We start from the raw sequence: 22,006 nt of genomic DNA, 5'->3' as shown, positions 1-22,006 counted from the left end.
AAAGTGCAAATCAATCCCAGAACAACAGCAAAGGACCTTGTGAAGATGCTGGAGGAAACAGGTACAAAAGTATCTATATCCACAGTGAAACGAGTCATATATCGACATAACCTGAAAGGCCGCTCAGCAAGGAAGAAGCCACTGCTTCAAAACCACCATAAAAAAGCCAGACTACGGTTTGCAACTGGACATGGGGACAAAGATCGTACCTTTTGGAGAAATGTCCTCTGGTCTGATGAAACAAAAATAGACCTGTTTGGCCATAATGACCATCGTTATGTTTGGAGGAAAAAGGGGGAGGCTTGCAAGCTGAAGAACACCATCCCAACCGTGAAGCACGGGGGTGGCAGCATCATGTTGTGGGGGTGCTTTGCCTCAGGAGGGACTGGTGCACTTCACAAAATAGATGGAATCATGAGGAGGAAAATTATGTGGATTTATTGAAGCAACATCTCAAGACATCAGTCAGGAAGTTAAAGCTTGGTCGCAAATGGGTCTTCCAAATGGGCAATGACCCCAAGCATATTTCCAAAGTTGTGGCAAAAAGGCTTAAGGACAACAAAGTCATCACAAAGCCCTGACCTCAATCCTATAGAGAATTTGTGGCAGAGCTGAAAAAGCGTGTGTGAGCAAGGAGGCCTAGAAACCTGACTCAGTTACACCAGCTCTGTCAGTAGGAATGGACCAAAATTCACCCAACTTATTGTGGGAAGCTTGTGGAAGGCTACCCGAAACGTTTGACCCAAGTTAAACAATTTAAATGCAATGCTACCAAATACAAATTGAGTGTATGCGAACTTCTGACCCACTGGGAATGTGATGAAAGAAATAAAAGCTGAAATAAATCATTCTCTCTACTATTATTCTGACATTTCACATTCTTAAACTGAAGTGGTGATCCTAACTGACCTAAGACAGGGAATTTTTACGAGGATTAAATGTCAAGAATTGTGAAAAACTGAGTTTAAATGTACTTGGCTAAGGTGTATGTAAACTTCCGACTTCAACTGTATCATCAACAAACAGGGGATTGACTCCTCTTACTTGGTGTCTGTCTGCCCAGTGTGTCAAGAGAAGAGAAGGGGGATTCTCCCATTGGAATGATGCTGTGGTCTGCTGTTAGGCAAATTCCTCATGGAGCAATTAGGAATAGAGCTTGAGATTCGGGACGTCGGCAGCACACTGGACTGCCTTGTGTGTCTTCATGTCAGCTCGTCCTCACATAATGGGATCTGCACTGAGTGTTTAGCAGAACGAAGAGGAAGAGGGGAATGTACAGCAGGAGTCTCTCATTTCCCATTAAAGGAATATGTTGGGGCTTACTGTAAAGACTGACTTTTCTTCTCGTCACTGTCCTGGGGTTTTCTGTTGTGTCAGTCCGAGTGTGTTTTCTCAATTGTTATATTGGTTAGTCATAGTGTAGTGGCAGCCTGACAGCATTCTGTGTGAGTGTGTGTGTATTGCTTTAATTATCATGTGAATTTCACATATTAACTGCCAGAGATATTGTAAACAACCAGCCAACAAGCCCAACGTCTTGGCTGATTATGCACGGCAGACACAGAAAGACAAACAAACTCAACCTCATGGTCAAGGTTTTGGTCCAAATAAACACCTTTCAGGCATCCAATGTAGCACTGTGTTGGTACACTGTAGCGTCACAACGAAGCTACAAAGTGTTATTACTTTCCCTGCCCTCTGTCTTTATCTGCTCTACACGAGAGACAGGAAGCCAACAGGGCCAATCAGGAAACGTAGCAGAGTGGCACGTACACATGAGAGGAGATGTTGCCAGGCCAGGTTGTCAAGGTTGCCAGGAGGAAGTTGCTTTCCCTGTTTTATATATTTAACCTATCATATTCCACATTGGCTGGCATCCAGGCGATCACAACAACATCTCAGAATTGTAGACTGCCAGGTTGCAAAACGTTTGTCTCTGGAAGTTCGACAGTGGCATTGGAAGACATAGCATCGCCATTGTTGTTGTCGTTGTACCTCATTGGGAATGTCAGGCAATTTGTGTGCAGATAGAAACGTCCACGGTCGCAAAATGTTTTGTCTCGAGCAAGAGAGCTTGACATTCCTTTCCAATACGGAGTATCTGTATCTGCTTTGTGTGTCTGTGTGTTTGTGTGCATCTCAACATTTGCGTTGTGTGCAAGAGAGCAATATGTAGCCTACTGGATACAAAGAAGTATGAATGAATGACTTTTATATTTAAAGGGCACTGGGGCAGTTCAGCAGACATGCAAAGCCTGTATTTTGTAGCAAATTATGTTCTTAATTGTAACCACACACAGGATGACATACAGTGCATTCAGGAAGTAGTCAGACCCCTTGACTTTTTCCACATTTTGTCATGTTACAGCCTTATTCTAAAATGGATTAAATATTTCATTTTAGACATTTTTGCAAATGTACTAAAAATTAAAAATAGAAATGTCTTATTTACATAAGTATTCAGACCCTTTGATATGAGAGTCGAAATTGAGCTGAGGTGCATCCTGTTTCCATTGATCATTGATCATCCTTGAGGTGTTTCTACAACTTGATGGGAGTCCACCTGTGGTGCCAATGGTCATATCTGGAGGAAACTTGGCACCATTCCTACGGTGAAGCATGGTGGTGGCAGCATAATGCTGTGGGTATGTTTATCAGTGGCAGGGACTGGGAGACTAGTCAGAATTGAGGGAAAGATGAATGGAGCCAAGAACAGAGAGATCCTTAATGAAAACCTGCTCCAGAGCGCTCAGGACCTCAGACTGGGATGAAGTTTCACCTTTTAACAGGACAGCGACCCTAAGCACACAGCCAAGAAAACACAGGAGTGGCTTCGGAACAATTCTCTGAATGTCCTTGTGTGGCCCAGCCAGAGCCCGGACTTGAACTCGATCGAACATCTCTGGAGAGACCTGAAAATAGCTGTGCAGCGACGCTCCCCATCCAACCTGACAGAGTTTGAGAAGATCTGCAGAACAGAATGGGAGAAAGTCCCCAAATACAGGTGTGCCAAGCTTGTAGCGTTATATCCAAGAAGACTCGAGGCTGTAATCACTGTAAAGGGTCTGAAAACTAACGTAAATGTGATCTTTCAGTTAATTTTTATAAACATTTCTTAAAACCTGTTTTTACTTTGTCATCATTTCATACATTTTTTATTTAACCAGGCAACTCCCATTTGTCCCCTTTATCTCCTGTGCAATTCCGCTTTTTCCCAACTAGGCAGCAAGCCACAACAGTAATCTCCCAGACTCTCAGCAACCCCGCCACCAGTGGCGCGTCTTCCCAGCCTACCCCGGTGTCCCAAGAACCTCGCTTGCCTCCTCCGGAGCACTCCGCTGGAGATTCTGGAACCAGCCGGGCGTTTCTCTCCCAGTGCTCCTTCATCTTCGAGCTGCAGCCTTCTTCGTTTTATTTTGACCACTCGTAGATAGCATATTTGATAGGAGCGCACTTGCCTGGGCTACGGCGGTGTGGCAGCAACAGTCCAACGTTTTCCTCAGTCTGGAGGAGTTTGTGGTAGAGGTACGTAAAGTGTTCGATTCTCCGTTGTCTGGGAGAGAGGCTGCTCGTAAGCTGCTCAAACTACATCAAGACTCCCGTAGTCGGCAGACTACGCAATGTATTTTCACATGTTGGCGACTGAGAGTGCCTGGAACCCGGCAGCCCTGTTTGATGCGTTCCTTCACGGATTATTGGAGGTGATTAAAGGCGAGCTCGCAGCCCGGGAGTTGCCCATGGACCTCAACTCCCTCACAGCCTTGACCATCCGGATCAATAGGCGGCTATGGGAATGTAGAGTGACAGGGAGTCTGTTCTCTATTGCCCTTGCTTGTCCTCGATTTCCATCTCACCTCCAAGGAATCCCGGAAACCCCAGAAGTCTACATTTCTGAGTGAATCCGATGTCACCCAGGTTCTCTTGGAAATCACAGAGGGCTGTCGACTCGTCTCCTCCAGAGCCCATGCAACTGGGTAGGGATAGATTGTCTCCTGCTGAGTGGTTACACAGACTAAACACCAAGAGCTGTCTGTATTGTGGAGCTATGGGACATTTATCTACCTGCAAATGAAAAAAACAGGCTCATCAGTAAGTATGAGTACACTGGTGAGCCGAACGGACCGTTTTCAATCGTAACCCCCTCTATGCTACCCTGTTGTGGGGAGTCCAAATCCATCATTGACTCTGGGGCCGATGAGAGCTTTATGGACAGTACCCTGGTGTTGGAGCTGGGTATCTCCACTCAACCCCTTTTCAGAGCGCTGGATGGGCGCTCTTTTGGCAGAGTCACCCACAATACGGTTCCTATACAGCTGTGAGTGTCAGGCATCAGTCTATGGAGTTTCTGCTCCTGGAGTCTCCTTATGTACCCATGGTTTTGGGGTTTTCATGGCTCCAGAGGCACAATCCCCTAATCAACTTGGCTACGGGTTCCATCCTTGGTTGGAGTCAGTTTTGCCATGCACATTCTCTGAAGCAGGCACAGCCTGCCCCGTGAAGTCTGCTGGCTTGGGTAAAGCCTCGGATCTCTTCGCAGTTTCCGCAGAGTACCAGGACTTACGGGAGGTTTTCAAATCTGCCCACGCCACATCTCTTCCTCCGCATCAGCCCTACGACTGTGCTTTCGACATTCTCCCGGGCACTGCACCACCTCGGGGGCAACTTTATTCCCTGTCGGGTCCGGAGACCAAAGCGATGGAAGGGTATTTTGAGGACTTTCTCGCTGCAGGGATTATGCGTCCATCTTCCTCCCCCGCCGGTGCAGGGTTCTTCTTTGTGGAGAAGAAGGACAAGACCCTGCGTCCGTGTATCGACTACCGGGGTCTTAATGACATTACGTTTAAAAACTGTTACCCACTACCACTCACCTCCTCAGCTTTTGAGCCTCTCCAGGGGGCGGTCATCTTCTCCAAGTTGGACCTTCGGAACGCTTCGGATATGGGAAGGTGACGAGCGGAAGACAGCCTTTAACACGGCTAGCGGGCGCAACGAGTACCTGGTGATGCCTTTCGGACTGACCAACGCTCCCACAGTGTTCCAGGCCCTGGTCAATGATGTGCTACATGACATGTTGAACTGATTTGTGTTTGTCTACCTCGACGACATCCTCATTTATTCCCGGTCAGCTCAGAGCACATCCTCCATGTCCGACAGGTCCTCCAGTGTCTCCTGGAGAACCAGCTTTTCGTGAAGGCGGAGAAATGTGACTTCCATTGCTCCACCATCTACTTCCTAGGATACGTCATTGCTGCAGGGATCTTCAGACGGACCCTGACAAGGTGAGAGCGGTGGTGGACTGGCCTCAACCCACATCCAGACTGCAGCTGCAACGCATCCTGGGGTTTGCTCATTTCTACCATTGTTTCGACTACAGGAACCTTGCTTCCCCACTCTCTGCACTCACCTCTCCCAAGGTTCCATTCATATGGTCTCCAGCAGCTGACTGGGCATTCTCAGACCTCAAGCAGCAAATCACTACATTCCCATCTTAATCCATCTGTCCCTTCCCGTCAGTTCATGGTGGAGGTCGATGCCTCAGACGTCGGAGTGGGGGCTGTCCTGTCCCAGCGTTCCGCCCAGGACCAGAAGCTGCATCCCTGCCCCTTCCTTTCCCATAATCTTAACCTCCACTGAGAGGAACTATGATGTGGGAAATCAAGAATTACTCACTGTTAAGATGGTGTTGGAGGAGTGGAGGCATTGGTTAGAAGAGGCGGAACATTCATTCGTGGTGTGGATGGACTATAAGAACCTGGAATATCTCCGCATTGCCAAGCGCCTCAACTCCAGGCCGGCAAGATGGGCCCTGTTATTCACTAATTTCCATTTCACTATCTCCATCCGCCCGGGGTCCAAGAATGTGAAGCCTGGTGCACTCTCACGTCTGTACAGCCCCGCTACTACACCATCGGACCCCAAGACCAACCGGATGTTTGTCCTGGACTCTGCCCGTGCTCCGGTTCTGGAATGGGCACATTCCTTGAGGCTCACCTGTCATCCTAACCTTGGCTTTTATCCGACAACGTTTTTGGCGACCCACCATGGTTCCTGATGTCTCCGCGTTCGTTGCCGCATGCACTGTGTGTGCACAGAACAAGACTCCACGGTAAGCTCCGGCTGGCCTCCTTCAACCAATCCCTGTTTCTCATCGCCCCTGGTCCCATATATCCTTGGACTTCGTCATGGGTATCCACACCACCGCCCTGCCCATTTTATCCCCCTTCCTAAGTTGCCCTCAGCTAAGGAGACGGCCCAGCTCATGGTGCAGCGCATCTTCCGGATCCATGGACTTCCGATTGCGGTCCTCAGTTCTCATCCCGGATCTGGAAGGCGTTCTGCACCTTCATTGAATCGTCGGCCAGCCTGTCCTCTGGTTTTCATCCCTAGTCTAATGGCCAGTCGGAGCGAGCCAATCAGGACCTGGAGATGACTCTTTGTTGCCTCATCTCCACAAATCCCACCACCTGGAGTCAGCAACTCGTGTGGGTGGAATATGCCCTCAACACCTTTCCCTGTTCTGCTATGAGTCTCTCGCCTTTTTAGTGTTTCCTGTGATATCAGCCCCCGCTCTTCTCGGAGCAAGAGGAAGAGGTCAGCATTCCTTCTGCCCATATGTTTGTCCGTCGCTGCCACCATACCTGGAAGAGAGCTCGGGTCGCTCTTCTCAAGATCACTTCCAGGTATAGACGACAGGCGGACCACCACCGGACCCCTGCTCCCCTCTACTGTCTTGGGCAGAGGGTATGGCATTCCACTCGGGATCTGGCCCTACGGGTGGAGCCCCGCAAACTCCCCCCCCCCCCCGTTTTCTCGGCCCCATTCCCCATCTGTAAGGTCCTTAGCCCCTCTGCTGTCCGCCTTCTGTTGCCACGCACCCTCTGCATACATCCCACTTTCCATGTATCTAGAATTAAACCCCTGTTTCACAGACCTTTGTCTCCTGTTTCCTGACTCTGATTTGGATTACGACTCTTTGCCTGCTTTGACTTACCTTTTTCCTGCCCCTTGTACTATAATAAACTCTGAGACTCGTACTATATGCCTCCTGTGTCTGCATCTGGGTTTTAGCCTTAGTCGTGATACTTCTATTCCATATTAAGTGTAGTCTATACAAATATAAACATAAATCATTGAACATGTTGTTATAAAGATGCATATAAAATATTGTTGAAACAATTGTTTTTCAGGACAAACTCTTAAAATGAATGATCAAGGAAAACAAAACCTGTATGCGAATATTCGAAGTTATTAATCACTTAACTTTTGTTCAATATGGCGGAAATGCTACATTTCCCAGAATGCATTAGTTTAAGCCTAAAGTTGAGGCCTTCAAAAAGAAGCCAAACAAATGAAATCATTGGTGGAAATATAATTGGCTATTCTAAGCACTAAGGTTAAAAACGTATATGAACATTGTTTCTAGAGAAATGTGATACATTCTTTGGTATCTGGTATCAGATTCAATTAAACTCTCATGTTCTATGACTGAGTGGAATAGGAGTCAATTCCAAAATTCTGAATTGTGCCCAACCCTGCCAGAGACACGTTTTAAGCAGCTCCCTGATAGCATACCGTATGACACCCCGGTGCCACTCGGGTTTTGTTCAGCAAAGGTGGCGTGATGTCCAGGGACGAGGGGAGTGGAGTGTGTGTGTTTTGTTGACTCCGCCGGGTGCCCCAAAAGGGCTTCATGGATATCAATGTAACTTCAGAGGAGGGCGAGTCCAAAGCAGTTCATTATAGCTGCAGTGCTGTGGTGTTCTGTGCACAACTCTTTGAACTGTCCCCTAGAATATTCTCTGGGGGTACAGCAAAACAACATTCAGGACCACCTTCAGGACCCTTGTTTATGCCAATATTTGCTCTCTTCCCTTGGCGTATTTTGATGGGGGTCATCTCTCCCCCAACAGATGTCAGCGCGTTGGCTCATATTAGGCTTGTTGTTTATTGCCCTTGCTGTCTTCCATTGTTTTCTGTGACTACAGTTCTCTTTGTTCACAGCTCTACATGACACTGAAAGGTCCACAAACAGCCTCCAAACAGAATGATGATGTCAGATGATGAATTCTAATTTCTAACAGCAGCTGAAGAATATAGATGCAGGTCAGCTGCACCAAAATGCACCATTTTAGCCTACTATATAATATTACATACTACATATTGTATCAGCTATTGTAAGATAATTTTGCAATGCTTCTTTCTATAATTAAATATATCAGTCAATGTCAATGTGTCAATGTTTCAATGTATTTTAACCATATACTGTATTTCAAAGGCATATTCAAGTTTATTTTCCTCCAAGTTGATTTTCCGCCGCACGCCAGGTCTAGAGGGGAACTGCAAAGCTCAATACACAATGTGACGAACACATGAAAGGAGTGCAGACAGGAATGTATTTTCTTCGGATGAAAGTAAGATTAGCACATAGTTTTCTCACGCTGGAAAATGAAAACAATGGCGGGTAAGCTGATGAGACAAGTTAGTTTTGACTTAAATGTATTGCTCAATAGACATGCTTGCAGGGAAAAGGAACACCATGTTCCATGAAAACAAGCCAGATGAAACCCAGTCCACAATGTAAACACATACTCGGGATTCTTATCCTATTGTGTACTGTACCATAACATAGGCTGAAATGTTATGTCATTGAAATGTAAGTGAAGGGAATAATAATGAGATTACAGGCAATTCAAAAGTAGCCCTGCGGCTTTGAATACATCCTTTGACATTTGTTCTCAATTGCTGCATGTTCACATTGGCCCACCATACATAGAATAAAAACAATGACATCCAATTAAGCAAATTCACATCATAAATATCTGTAGGGTCAAGCAAACTGGCTTCCACCCAAGCAAATATAGGCCTGAATGATCTATTCAAGCAAATATATCGAATGATCAGAGCTACTATAATATTCAGTTTTGTGTCACCGAATATACTTAATAATGACATGAACAGTTTAATTGTTCTCTCACTATTGTGTCAGACTGGAACCAGATATAATCTGATCCCTCTGGCTGGCTGTGACTGCTCTCCTGTGCAACAGGAGCCTTGTTTAATGCCCGGCCTCTGAATAAGCGATTCCACCATCTCTGGGCATTGAGAGGTGTAGCTTTCCCCAGTGAAGCGTCTCAGGATTCTAACAGATGTTAGACCTGCACACTCAACCAGTTATATCAGTGGAGGCAACTTTAGGCCATTTATGTAAACACACTGATATTAAGTTACAATTTCATCATCAAAACATCAAAAGCCTCTTGGCATTCAAATTGGTTTAATTTGACAAGGAACCAAGGTTTTAAGGTGTATCTAGACTATGTCTTGTTTTTTCCCCTATTACTATAAGGTATTGTTAGGCCACAGTGGCAATTTTAGCTTGTAAATCTTGGTGGGGCAAACCCCCCCAATTTTTGTAATGCATGCCAGCAAAGCCACTATGCAACATTAAACAATACATAAATTGCACTATAACGGTGACAAACTGTGCCCGCAAACTGTTAGGGCCTACATAAAGCTGTCCTAACAGCAGAGCTTTCTTTTCAGCACCATGGAGTGAATCCTTACCACCACCTGGCTATCAGCAGAGCCTTGTCTGGCAGCGAAACAGTTCATTCAGCCACATTTACTGCCTTTAAAAAAAACAAAGCTGATATGGCTGACTTGCTTAAACAAATGTGTTTTTTACTGACAATTGAGACGTACAAACTTGTCACACCCTGATCTGTTTCACCTGTCTTTGTGATTGTTTCCACCCACCTCCAGGTGTCACCTGTTTTCCTCATTAGTCCCTGGGTACTTATTCCCGTGTTCCCTGCTTGTCTGTTGCCAGTTCGTTTGTTTTGTCAAGTCAACTAGCGTGTTATTCCGTGTTCCTGCTTTTTCTGTTTTCTTCCTCCCCCTTTTCTCTGTTTTTGCTAGTCCTCCCAGTTTTGACCCTTGCCTGCCTTGACTCTGAACCCGCCTGCCTGACTCTGGGGCTGATGAGAGTTTCATGGACGCTACCCTGGTATCGGAACTAGATATTCCCACTCAACTCCTCTCCGTTCCCATGGATGCCAGAGCACTGGACGACCGCTCCATTGGTAGAGTCACGCACAGCACAGTTCCCATTAATCTGCGGATAGCTGGTAATCACAGTGAGTCAATACAGCTTTTCCTCATTGAGTCCCCTCACATCCCTGTTTTGGGATTTTCTTGGCTCCAGAAGCACAACCCTGATATTGACTGGACCACGGGTTCAATCCTGGGTTGGGGCCCGTTCTGCCATTCACACTGCCTAAAGGCGGCGCAGCCTTCCCCGGAACATCTGCCTCGGATCTCTCTGCCTTCCATGACCTCCTTGAGGTTTTCAGCAAGGCTTGTGCTACCTCCCTTCCTCCACATCATCCTTACAATTGTGCTATTGACCTCCTCCTGGGCACCACACCGCCTCGAAGCCAGCTATATTCCCTGTCTGGCCCTGAGACCAAGGCCATGGAGGAGTACATTTAGGACTATCTGGCTGCTGGAAGCATTTGCCCTTCTGCCTCTCCTGCCAGCGCAGGGTTGTTCTTTGTGGGGAAGAAGGACAAAACCCTGCGTCCATGTATTGATTACCGGGGCCTCAATGACATCACGATCAAGAACAGGTACTCGCTACCACTCATCTCCTCGGCTTTCGAACCTCTCTAGGGGGCTACCATCTTTTCAAAACTGGACCTCCGGAATGCCTACCACCTTGTTCGGATACGCGAAGGAGACGAGTGGAAGATGGCTTTCAACACAGCCAGTGGACGCTATGAGTACCTGGTCATGCCGTTTGGACTCACCAACGCTCTCGCTTTCTTCCAGGCCCTGGTCAACAATGTGCTCCGGGACATGTTGAATCGTTTTGTTTTTGTCTACCTCGACGACATCGTTCTCCATGTTCGACAAGTCCTTCAGCACCCCCTGGAGAATCAGTTGTTTGTAAAAGCTGAGAAGTGCGAGTTCCACCGCTCCACTATCTCGTTCCTGGGATGTCATTACTGAAGGGAATGTTCAGATGGATCCTGAAAAGGTGAGAGCAGTGGTGGATTGACCCCAACCCACATCCAGGGTGCAGCTACAACGGTTTCTGGGGTTTGCTCATTTTTACCGCTGTTTCATTTGGGGCTACAGCAACCTGGCAGCCCCCCTCTCTGCACTCACCTCTCCCAAAGTACCGTTCACATGGTCCCCAGCAGCAGACAAGGTTTTTGTGGATCTCAAGCAGCAATTCACTACTGCCCTCATCCATCCGGAACCGACCCGTCAGTTTGTTGTGGAGGTTGACGCATCCTTTCCCAGCGATCCGTCCAGGACCAAAAGCTTCATCCCTGTGCCTTCCTGTCCCATCGTCTCAACTCTGGAGAGGACCTACGACACTGGGAACCAGGAACTTCTAGCGGTTAAGATGGTTGTGGCGGCACTGGTTGGAAGGGACGGAACATCAATTTTTGGGATGGACTGATCATAAGAATTTAGAATACCTCCGCACTGCCAAGCGCCTTAACTCAAGGCAAGCCCGTTGGGCCCTGTTATTTACCAGGTTCAATTTCACCATCTCCTACTGCCCAGGGTCGAAAAATGTGAAGCCGGGCAACTTTTCCCGCCTGTACAGTTCCGCTGCCACACCCTCTGAATCAGAGACCCATTCTTCCTGCCTCATGTTTGACAGCTTCGGTTGTCTGGGGTATTGAGGCTCTGGTCCGTAAAGCACTAGGGGGGCCCGGCTAACCGGATGTTCGTTCCTGATTCGGCCCGGCCTCAGGTCCTGGAATGGGCTCATTCCTCCAGGCTTACCTGTCATGCTGGTGCTTGTCGTACCCTGGCTTCCTCCGACAACGCTTCTGGTGGCCCACCATTGCTCCTGATGTCTCGGCCTTCATCGCTGCATGCTTAGTGTGTGCTCAAAGCAAGACTCCGCGGCAAGCTCCGTCTGGCCTCCTTCAGCCACTCCCTGTTCCTCATCGCACCTGGTCCCATATTTCCCTGGATTTTGTCACTGGGCTTCCCCCATCAGATGGCAACACCACCATCCTGACGGTGGTAGATGGGCGGCCTTGGAGAACCTATTTCATCCCTCTTTCTAAATTACCTTCAGTCAAGGAGACGGCCCAGCTCATGGTGCAGCACGTCCCGCTTCTAGAGGGCGTTCTGCACCCTTATCGGGTCGTCGGCCAGCCTGTCCTCTGGCTTTCATTCTCAATCCAACGGCCAGTTGGTGCGAGCCAGTCATAACATGGAGACGGCACGCCGGTTGCTCGTAATCCCACCACCTGGAGTCAGCAACTGGTCTGGGTGGAATATGCCAGGAACACTCTCCCCTGCTCGGCCGCTGGACTCTCCCCCTTCGAATGCTCCATCCTCATTAGTCCCTGGGTACTTATTCCTGTGTTCCCTGCTTGTCTGTTGCCAGTTCATTTTGTTTTGTCAAGTCAACCAGCGTGTTATTCTGTGCTCTTGTTTTTTTTCTGGTTTTGCTAGTCCTCCCAGTTTTGACCCTTGACTCTGAACCCACCTGCCTGACCATACTGCCTGCCCTGACCTCGAGCCTGCCTGCCACTCTGTACCTCCTGGACTCTGACTTTGTTATGATCTTTTGCCTGTCCATGATCTTGCTTGCCCCTTGGATTATAATAAATATCAGAGACTCAAACCATCTGCCTCCCATGTCTGCATCTGGGTCTCGCCCTGTGCCCTTATACAAACTATGACATAAGGGAACGACGAGCGGATAAGAGGCAATCCGTAATTTCATTTAATTGTATAGATAAATAACAAAGATCCATCACACTGCAGCCACTTATGATTCATTCACTTCTAAGGGCAAGATATTACTCCATACTCAACAACCTTTGATTGCTCATACTTTTATGTCTTTCCATTGTTACTTCAATTAATGACTAGCATGGCCAAAGTACTCAATAAGTTTTCATTGTGCTGGGATATCAGGGCAGTACAGAGAAAATATGTACCCACACGTATAGTACTGCTCACACACGTACATGCACGTTCATATTTTTGCAGACTAACTGAAAATAATCACGCACCGTATAAAGAGGCTTGTCCTGACGCACACATCATTTCAAACACGGACAAAAGGAACACCTATGTGAGAATGCTATTCATTGACTACAGCTCAGCATTCAACACCATAGTACCCTAAAAGCTCATCACTTAGCTAAGGACCCTGGGACTAAACACCTCCCTCTGCAACTGGACCCTGGACTTCCTGATGGGCCGCCCCCAGGTGATAAGGGTAGGTAACAACACATCCGCCACGCTGATCCTCAACACGGGGGCCCCTCAGGGGTGCATTCTCAGTCCCTTCCTGTACTCCCTGTTCACTCATGACTGCATGGCCAGGCACGACTCCAACACCTTCATTAGTTTGCCGATGACACAACAGTGGTGATCACCGACATTGATGAGACAGCCTATAGGGAGGAGGTCAGAGTGCTGACCGTGTGGTTCAAGGACAACAACATCTCCTTCAATGTGATCAATACAAATTAGTTGATTGTGGACTACAGGAAAAGGAGGACCGAACACACCCCCATTCTCATCGACGGGGCTGTAGTGGAGCAGGTTGAGAGCTTCAATTTCCTTGGCGTCCACATCACCAACAAACTAACATGGTACAAACACACCAAGACAGTCGTGACTTTGATAAGGTCCCACAGCTGACAATACATGTCAGAGTAAAACCAAGCCATGAGGTCGAAGGAATTGTCCGTAGAGCTCCAAGACAGGATTGTGTCGAGGCACATATCTGGGGAAGGGTACCAAAAAATGCCTGCAGCATTGAAGGTCCCCAAGAACACAGTGGTCTCCATCATTCTTAAATGGAAGAAGTCTGAAACCACGAAGACTCTTCCTAGAGCTGGCCGCCCGGCCAAACTGAGCAATCAGAGGAGAATGGCCTTGGTCACTCTGACAGAGCTCTAGAGCTCCTCTGTTGAGATGGGAAAAACTTCCAGAAGGACAACCATCTCTGCAGCACTACACCAATCAGGCATTTATGGTAGAGTGGCCAGACGGAAGCCACTCCTCAGTAAAAGGTACATGACAGCCTGCTTAGAGTTTGCCAAAAGGCACCTAAAGACTCTCAAACCATGAGAAACAAGATTCTCTGGTCTGATGAAACCAAGATTGAACTCTTTGGCCTGAATGCCAAGCGTCATGTCTGGAGGAAACCTGGCACCATCCCTACGGTGAAGCATGGTGGTGGCAGCATAATGCTGTGGGGATGTTTTTCAGTGGCAGGGACTGGGAGACTAGTCAGGATTGAGGCAAAGATGAACGAACGTGATTGAACATCTCTGGAGAGACCTGAAAATAGCTGTGCAGGGAAGCTCCCCATCCAACCTGACAGAGCTTGAGAGGATCTGCAGAGAAGAATGGGAGAAACTCCCGAAATACATGTGTGCCAAGCTTGTAGCGTCATAACTAAGAAGTCTCAATGCTGTAATTGCTGCCAAAGGTGCTTCAACAAAGTACTGAGTAAAGGGTCTGAATACGTATTTATGTAAATGTGATATTTCTATTTTTGTGATGTTTCAAAAAAATCGTTTTTGCTTTGTCGTTATGGGGTATTGTGAGGAAATAATGTATGAGGAAAACATCTATTTAATCCATTTTAGAATAAGGCTGTAATGTAACAAAATGTGGAAAAAGTAAAGTGGTCTGAATACTTTCCGAAGGCACTGTATGTAAAGACAAGATAAATCATGAATAGTCTGATTGGTGACAATATTAGCCTATAACTTGTGAATTATATATTACCACTTGTGAATGATGCCCAGCATAAGAAACAGCCTTTTTTTATCGTAGTCGCACACCTCATGTAGCCTAGCCCATAGGCCTATATGTTTTGATAAGGTTTGTGTCACAAGTAAAGTGGCCAAATAACTTCATAAAATTAAGCACCTTAATCCGCTTTCCAATGGGTTTAGAGCCTAACTGGCATACATAAGCATTGCCTGAGTTTCAAGTTTGGGGAAGATAATTCCCCCTATAAAAATGCACCTTTGTAATAAAAACATTACATGCATAATCGCATTTGCGGTCACTTTTGATAATGGTGTTCTCCCGCTAATGGAACATTGGCGCTTATGGCCTACTGCCATGTGCACATTGCTACGCTTATAATGTGAAGAAATAGCCTAATAGTTTATCAACAATTTAAGCTAATGTTCTGATCTGTTGCGTCAGCCACGTTGCTTAAAAAGTTTTATTGATGCCAGTGGTTGTATTAATTTGGGATCTCTCATCCCATAGCTGTCCCAGACTATGTTTGGAATATTTATTTCTCGCACAGAATAGAATAGGTTAACTTTTGTGCTATGGGGGATAGTAGATTGACATAGGCTAGTGCTTTTGCTGTTTCTTTAGGCCTACTCATCTTGTTGGCTGACGAAAAGTAATTGTAGACAGTTCCTCCAATATCTTCAATATGCACCTCAGAATTGGATAAGGACGCGCGCAGTTTCTTCCCTTAGTATGTCTGTCTTCACTTGTAGCCTGTGAGAAAGACCCAGATAAGGTGATAAGCCATGTGATGAGACAAGGTGATGAGCCATTTGAGTGAGAGTTGCTTAGGAGCACACAGCATTCAGGGAGAAAGACACAACACAGCCCTCCGGGCCAAGGGCACAATGGCCACTGGCCACAAAAGGCATGGATTTTTTAGGGTGCATTACGGCCACAAAGGGGATGCCGCGGGTGATATTGTCACGGTTCTTGTCACAAAGGGGATGCCGCGGGTGATATTGTCACGGTTGTCATAAGAACGGGACCAAGGCGCAGCGTGTGTAGAGTTCCACATCTTTATTCCAAAGTGAAACTTCAAGCAAAAACAAATAAATCAAATAAACGAACAACTAAACATGACTACGTGGTGCACAGGCACAAACACAAAACAATATCCCACAAACACAGGTGGGAAAAATAGCTACTTAAATATGATCCCCAATTAGAGACAATGATTACCAGCTGCCTCTAATTGGGAATCATACAAAACACCAACATAGAAAATATAAACTAGAACACAACACAGAAATATAAACTAGACTACCCCCTAGTCACACCCTGACCTACTACACCATAGAGAAACAAGGCTCTCTATGGTCAGGGCGTGACAGATATTCGAGGCATTATCAAGTGCTTGTCAAATTGGAATGAGAGACTAATGAAGTGTGTACAGCCTGCGCAAAGAAACAAAGCAGAGCTCATGCCTTTCTAGCAACTTTTTTCAAATCATCATTGGAGTCACATCATGCAGCCTTACAGTGTATTAAAAATCAAAACATATAGCCCAACGTTTGTAGAACAACTAAAGTTACATTAATAACTCTAAATTAAGCATATGAGAGTAATACACTGCTCAACACAGAATAGCCACATGTTTTCACTCCCTCAGAAAATATTTATATTTTATTCAGCTTTGTTCAATTGTATTCTTCATACTATAAAATAATAATGCCACGGAATTCTAAGCAAATCTGCTAAATGAACTAGTGTTGTTTAAAAGTATATTAGAAAGTTCTTGGTAGCTACCTAGCTTCTTATATTGGATCCCGCGACGCAGTTGGCATCAGTTGATGGGACTACTTGTATCTTTCCAGTGATCCTGCCGACCAAGGACGGGTCTGAGGAGCTATTTGGCGTCACAGCTAGCCTAGCTGCTAGCTAGCTGGACATCAAGCTAGCGAGGGGTTCTTGAACACAGCCCTCGACGCAGTTAGCCATTGTGGCTGGGACCACGGATTGGCCCGGGTTTGTGGTTGTCTAGATCCCTGCTGTTTGTTGTTTTAAATTTTCCCCGTGACCTGCCCTGTCTGGAACTGCGAGGAGTTACTGCCTAACATACGTTGCTAGCTATCATGACAAAGACCAAAGCCGGCGGGAGTACCATTGAGGACAGTGCCAGTGGTGTCTCTATCACACGTGAAGGATATTTTAAACAAACAAAAATAGACTTATAAGCAGTTCTTACAACAACAAGAAAATAGTTTCAAGTGTTTTGTCCAAATACTCGTGGATTCTACTAACAAAAGAATGGACGACCTGAACCGAGAGGTCCAGGACCTGAAGAACAATTTGCAGTTCTCCCAGGGTCAGCTCGACGAGTTGAAGCAGGAGAACGGCAAGATGACAGCAATCTGTAAGTCACTGAGAGAGTACATCAGTTCTATGTGTGAATCCATGATAACAATGACAGATAAATCTCGAGGGACAATCAAGGCGAAACAACATGGTTGTGGACAGAATTGTAGAATCTCCACATGAGACCTGGATGGAGTAGGACAAAGAGGACAAAGTGAGGGAAATGATCTTTGAGAAATTGAAGATGGACCACTGGAAGATTGAGGTGGGGCGCGCCCACAGGACTGGAAAACCCACCACCGGCCCAGGTGATAGGCCCAGGCGCATAGTGGTCAAGTTCCTGAGGTTCAAGGACAAGGTAGCTGATCTGGAAAGAGCCAAGAACTTGAGAGGAACGTATATCTTCCTCAACAAGGACTATCCAGAAGCTGTGCGTCAGAAGAGGAAAAAACTGATCCCAGCCATGAAAGCTGCCAGAGCGCATGGCAACATTACATACATCTGCTACGACAGGCTCATTGTCCTCCCTCCCTCCCAGAAGCCTGGAAGGTATGAGAGAGCCAAGGCTATGGGTTCGTAGCCTCAAACCCGCAGCACACACACACACACACACACACACACACCAATTGATTAATGGACTGCTGAATGTATATTTTTTTCTCTTGCTTTGTCTGCTCTTTTCAATATTATGTCTATCTCTGATAAGCTATCCAGGAAAGGGCTGATAATAGCCCATATTAGTATATGTAGCCTTAGAAATAAGGTTAATAAAATCATTAACTTGCTAACATCAGATAACATTCATATATTAGCCATTTCTGAGACTCACTTAGATCATTTGTTTAATGATACATCAGTAGCAATACAAGGATATAACATTTATAGAAGAGACAGAAATGCTTATGGGGAGGAGTTGCTGTATATATTCAGAGCCATATCCCCGTAATGCTTAGAGAAGATCTTATGTCATGTGTTATTGAAGTGTTGTGGTTGCAGGTTCACTTGGTACATCTAAAGCCTTTTCTTTTGGGATGTTGCTATAGGCCACCAAGTGCTAACAGTCAGTATCTAAATAATATGTGTGAAATGCTTGGTAGTGTATGTGATGTAAACAGAGAGGTCTACTTTCTTGGGGACCTGAATATTGACTGGTTTCATCAAGCTGTCCGCTCAAGAGGAAGCTTCTTACTGTAACCAGTGCCTGTAATCTGGTTCAGGTTATTAATAAATCTACCAGGGTGTTTACAAACACTACAGGAACAAGATCATCCACATGTATTGATCACATTTTTACTAATGCTGTAGAACTTTGTTCTAAAGCTATATCCGTACCCATTGGATGCAGCGATCACAATATAGTGGCTATATCCAGCTGGGCCTAAAATAGTGTATAAGAGATCATACAAAAGATTTTGTTGTGACTCTTATGTGGATGATGTTAAAAATATTTGTTGGTCTGATGTGATTAATGAGTCGCATCCAGACGCTGCACTTGAGGAATTTATGAAATTTCTTCTTCCAATTATTGATAAACATGCACCTGTTAAGAAACTGACTGTTAGAACTGTTAAGGCTCCATGGATTGATGAGGAATTTAAAAACTGTACGGTTGAATGATGGGGCAAAAGGAGTGGCTAATAAGTCTGGTTACATATCTGACTGGCTGACTTACTGCGAATTGAGAAATGATGTGACTATACTCAACAAAAATAAGAATAAACTTAATTATGAAGCCAAGATCAATGATATAAAGAATGATGGGAAAAAACTTAAAATGAAATTATGGGCAGAAAGACAAACTCAACTCCATCTTTCATCGAATCAGATGGCTTATTCATCACAAAACCATTTGTTGTTGCCAATGATTTTAGTGATTATTTAATTGGCAAAGTGGGCAAACTTAGGCAGGAAATGCCTACTACAAACAGTGAGCAATTATATTCATGCATAAAAAAACAAATAATGAAAGAAAAGCAGTGCAAGTTAGAATTTTGTGAAGTTAGTGTGGGAGAGGTGGAAAAATTATTGTTAACGATCAATAATGACAAACCTCCAGGTATTGACAACTTAGAACGCTACTGAGGATGGTAGCTGACTCTATAGCCACTCCTATCTGTCATATCTTTAATCTGAGCCTAGAGGAAAGTCTTTGTCCTCAGGACTTTTAGCATGTTTATGGAGATGGGCACTCAACATGTACTGCACTGACACAAATTACTGATAATTGGTTGAAAGAAATTGATAATAAGAAGATTGGGGGAGCTATACTGTTAGATTTCAGTGCAGCCTTTGATGTTATTGACCATAACCTGTTGCTGAAAAAACTTTTCAACCTCTTCCATATTGTGGATTCAGAGCTATCTATCTAATAGAACCCAAAGGGTTTTCTGTAATGGAAGCGTCTCTAATGTCAAACATGTAAAGTGTGGTGTACCGCAGGGCCGCTCTCTAGGCCTTCTACTCTTTTCTATTTTTACCAATGACCTGCCACTGGCATTAAACAAAGCATGTGTGTCCATGTATGCTGATGATTCAACCATATACGCATCAACAACCACAGCTAATGAAGTCACTGAAACCCTTAACAAAGAGTTGCAGTCTGTTTTGGAGTGGGTGGCCAGTAATAAACTGGACCTGAACATCTCTAAAACTAAGAGCATTGTATTTGGTACAAATCATTCCTTAAGTGCTAGACCTCAGCTGAATCTGTTGAGGAGACTAAATTACTTGGCGTTATCTTAGATTGTAAACTGTCATGGTCAAAACATATAGATTCAATGGTTGCAAAGATGGGGAGAGGTCAAGCCGTAATAAAGAGATGCTCAGATTTTTTTAACACCACACTCCAACAAGCAAGTTCTGCAGGCTCTAGTTTTGTCTAATCTTGATTATTGTCCAGTCTTGTGGTCCAGTACTGCAAGGAAAGACTTAGTTAAGCTGCAGCTGGCCCAGAACAGAGCGGCACGTTTTGCTCTTAATTGTAATCAGAGGGCTGATATAAATACTCTGCATGCTAGTCTCTCTTGGCTAAGAGTTGAGGAGAGACTGACTGCATCCCTTCTTCTTTTTATAAGAAACATTCATGTGTTGAAAATCCCAAATTGTTTGCATAGTCAACTTAGACACAGCTCTGACACACACACTTATCCCACCAGACATGCCACCAGGGGTCTTTTCATAGTCCCCAAATCCAGAACAAATTCAAGAAAACGTACAGTATGATATATAGAGCCCTTATTGCATGGAACTTCCTTCCATCTCATTTTGCTCAAATAAACAGCAAACCTGGTTTAAAAAAACAGATAAAGCAACACCTTGTGGCACAACACCTCTCCCCTATTTGACCTAGATAGTTCATGTGTATGCATTGATATGTAGGCTACGTGCACCTTTTTAAAAATGTATGTAGTTCTGTTCTTGAGTTGTTCTTGTCTAATGATGTTCTGTATTATGTCATTCTGTATGATGTTTCATGTTTTGTGTGGACCCCAGGAAGAGTAGCTGCTGCTTTTGCAACCGCTAATGGGGATCCTAATAAAATACAAAACACCAAATACCCACAGCTATTTTGCTTAGCCTGATCAGGACCTAACATAAGGACAACTCAGAGTATGCTATTCTGATCTTCTGAAATAGACTACGTTTTCTTCATAGCATGCTTCTTTAGACCGGTCTAAAATACATAATGGATTAATGGTGAAGGTGTAGGCTATATTACATGGATTTAGTAGACTTTTTAAAATGTAGATGTTCCAAAGGTCTGCATCAGTGGCTTGAGGCTATATGTGGAAGCCAGGAGATGCTAAATGTGTTTATGTTAATTAACGGTCAATTACCGTGAGACCGACAGTTATTTGCTTGACAATCATCGGCTGACAAAATTTAGTGACCGCCACAACCCTAGTAATACAAAGAGAGATGATTTGTCTACAATGATCAAACCCATTTTTGGACATAAGACTGTTGCAAGCATTTTCTGCAATTTAGTGTGAAATGTCATGTCTAATTCCTATTTCAAGAAATAGATTGCAAATGCTATTTAAAATACAACAAGAAATATCATGTGAGTACTACTTTGAATAGTCGACATTAATCAAAGCATGTTCTTCATTATTTGCTCAACGAACAAGCTTTGTGTACTTCACTTTTTTAAAAATCTTTGCTTAATTCTCTCCGGTGGAACGACCAATGTTTTCACAGAAATGTTCATACCGTGGCAGATAACAATACATGCACTCTAAGAAATTATGGGTTCAACAAGGGTTCTTCTAAGAGGGTTCTAGGCACTGAAAATTGCCCCCAAAAGGTTCTTCCAAGAACCCCATAGTAGGTGGGGTTCATCGTTGAACCTCCTTAATTGGTGGGGGTTCTTGTAGGAACCTAACTGCCCAACTGAAATATTTTGATTTGAATTTGAAAGGACAGAAAGGAGCCGGCACTTAACTGAAAAATGTAAAGATCTCCTCAATTTAAGGTAAGATTTATCCCTTGTATGATCGACATTGATATTGTTTTATGATGATACCATCTATCTTTTCATATTTGTGCAAATCTTTCTAAAACAGAAAATGGACACAATTCAATGGATATCAATCAACAAAGAGGTAAGAATATGTACTATATGCTATGAGAACATGTTGAATTCACAGACTTCACCCTGTACACCTCTGATGAATATAACAAGAAACCTGTTTGATCACCATGCACTGCAAAATCATTCGGGCTATGGATACGGAGAACATCAACACATTAACATCAACACGCCAGAGGGTATATCCATTGGACTTGGGGCCCTTGGGGAGTTTACCTCATTTTTTCAACTTTTTTATTCTGCTTTACCATTTAAATAATAATAAACACTGACAACTAAAATATTGTGTTATTGTTGTTATCGTTA

This window comes from Salmo trutta, chromosome 22, assembly GCF_901001165.1.
Source record: "Salmo trutta chromosome 22, fSalTru1.1, whole genome shotgun sequence".
Classification (NCBI taxonomy): Eukaryota; Metazoa; Chordata; class Actinopteri; order Salmoniformes; family Salmonidae; genus Salmo; species Salmo trutta.
Note: the sequence above shows the minus strand (reverse complement) of the source record.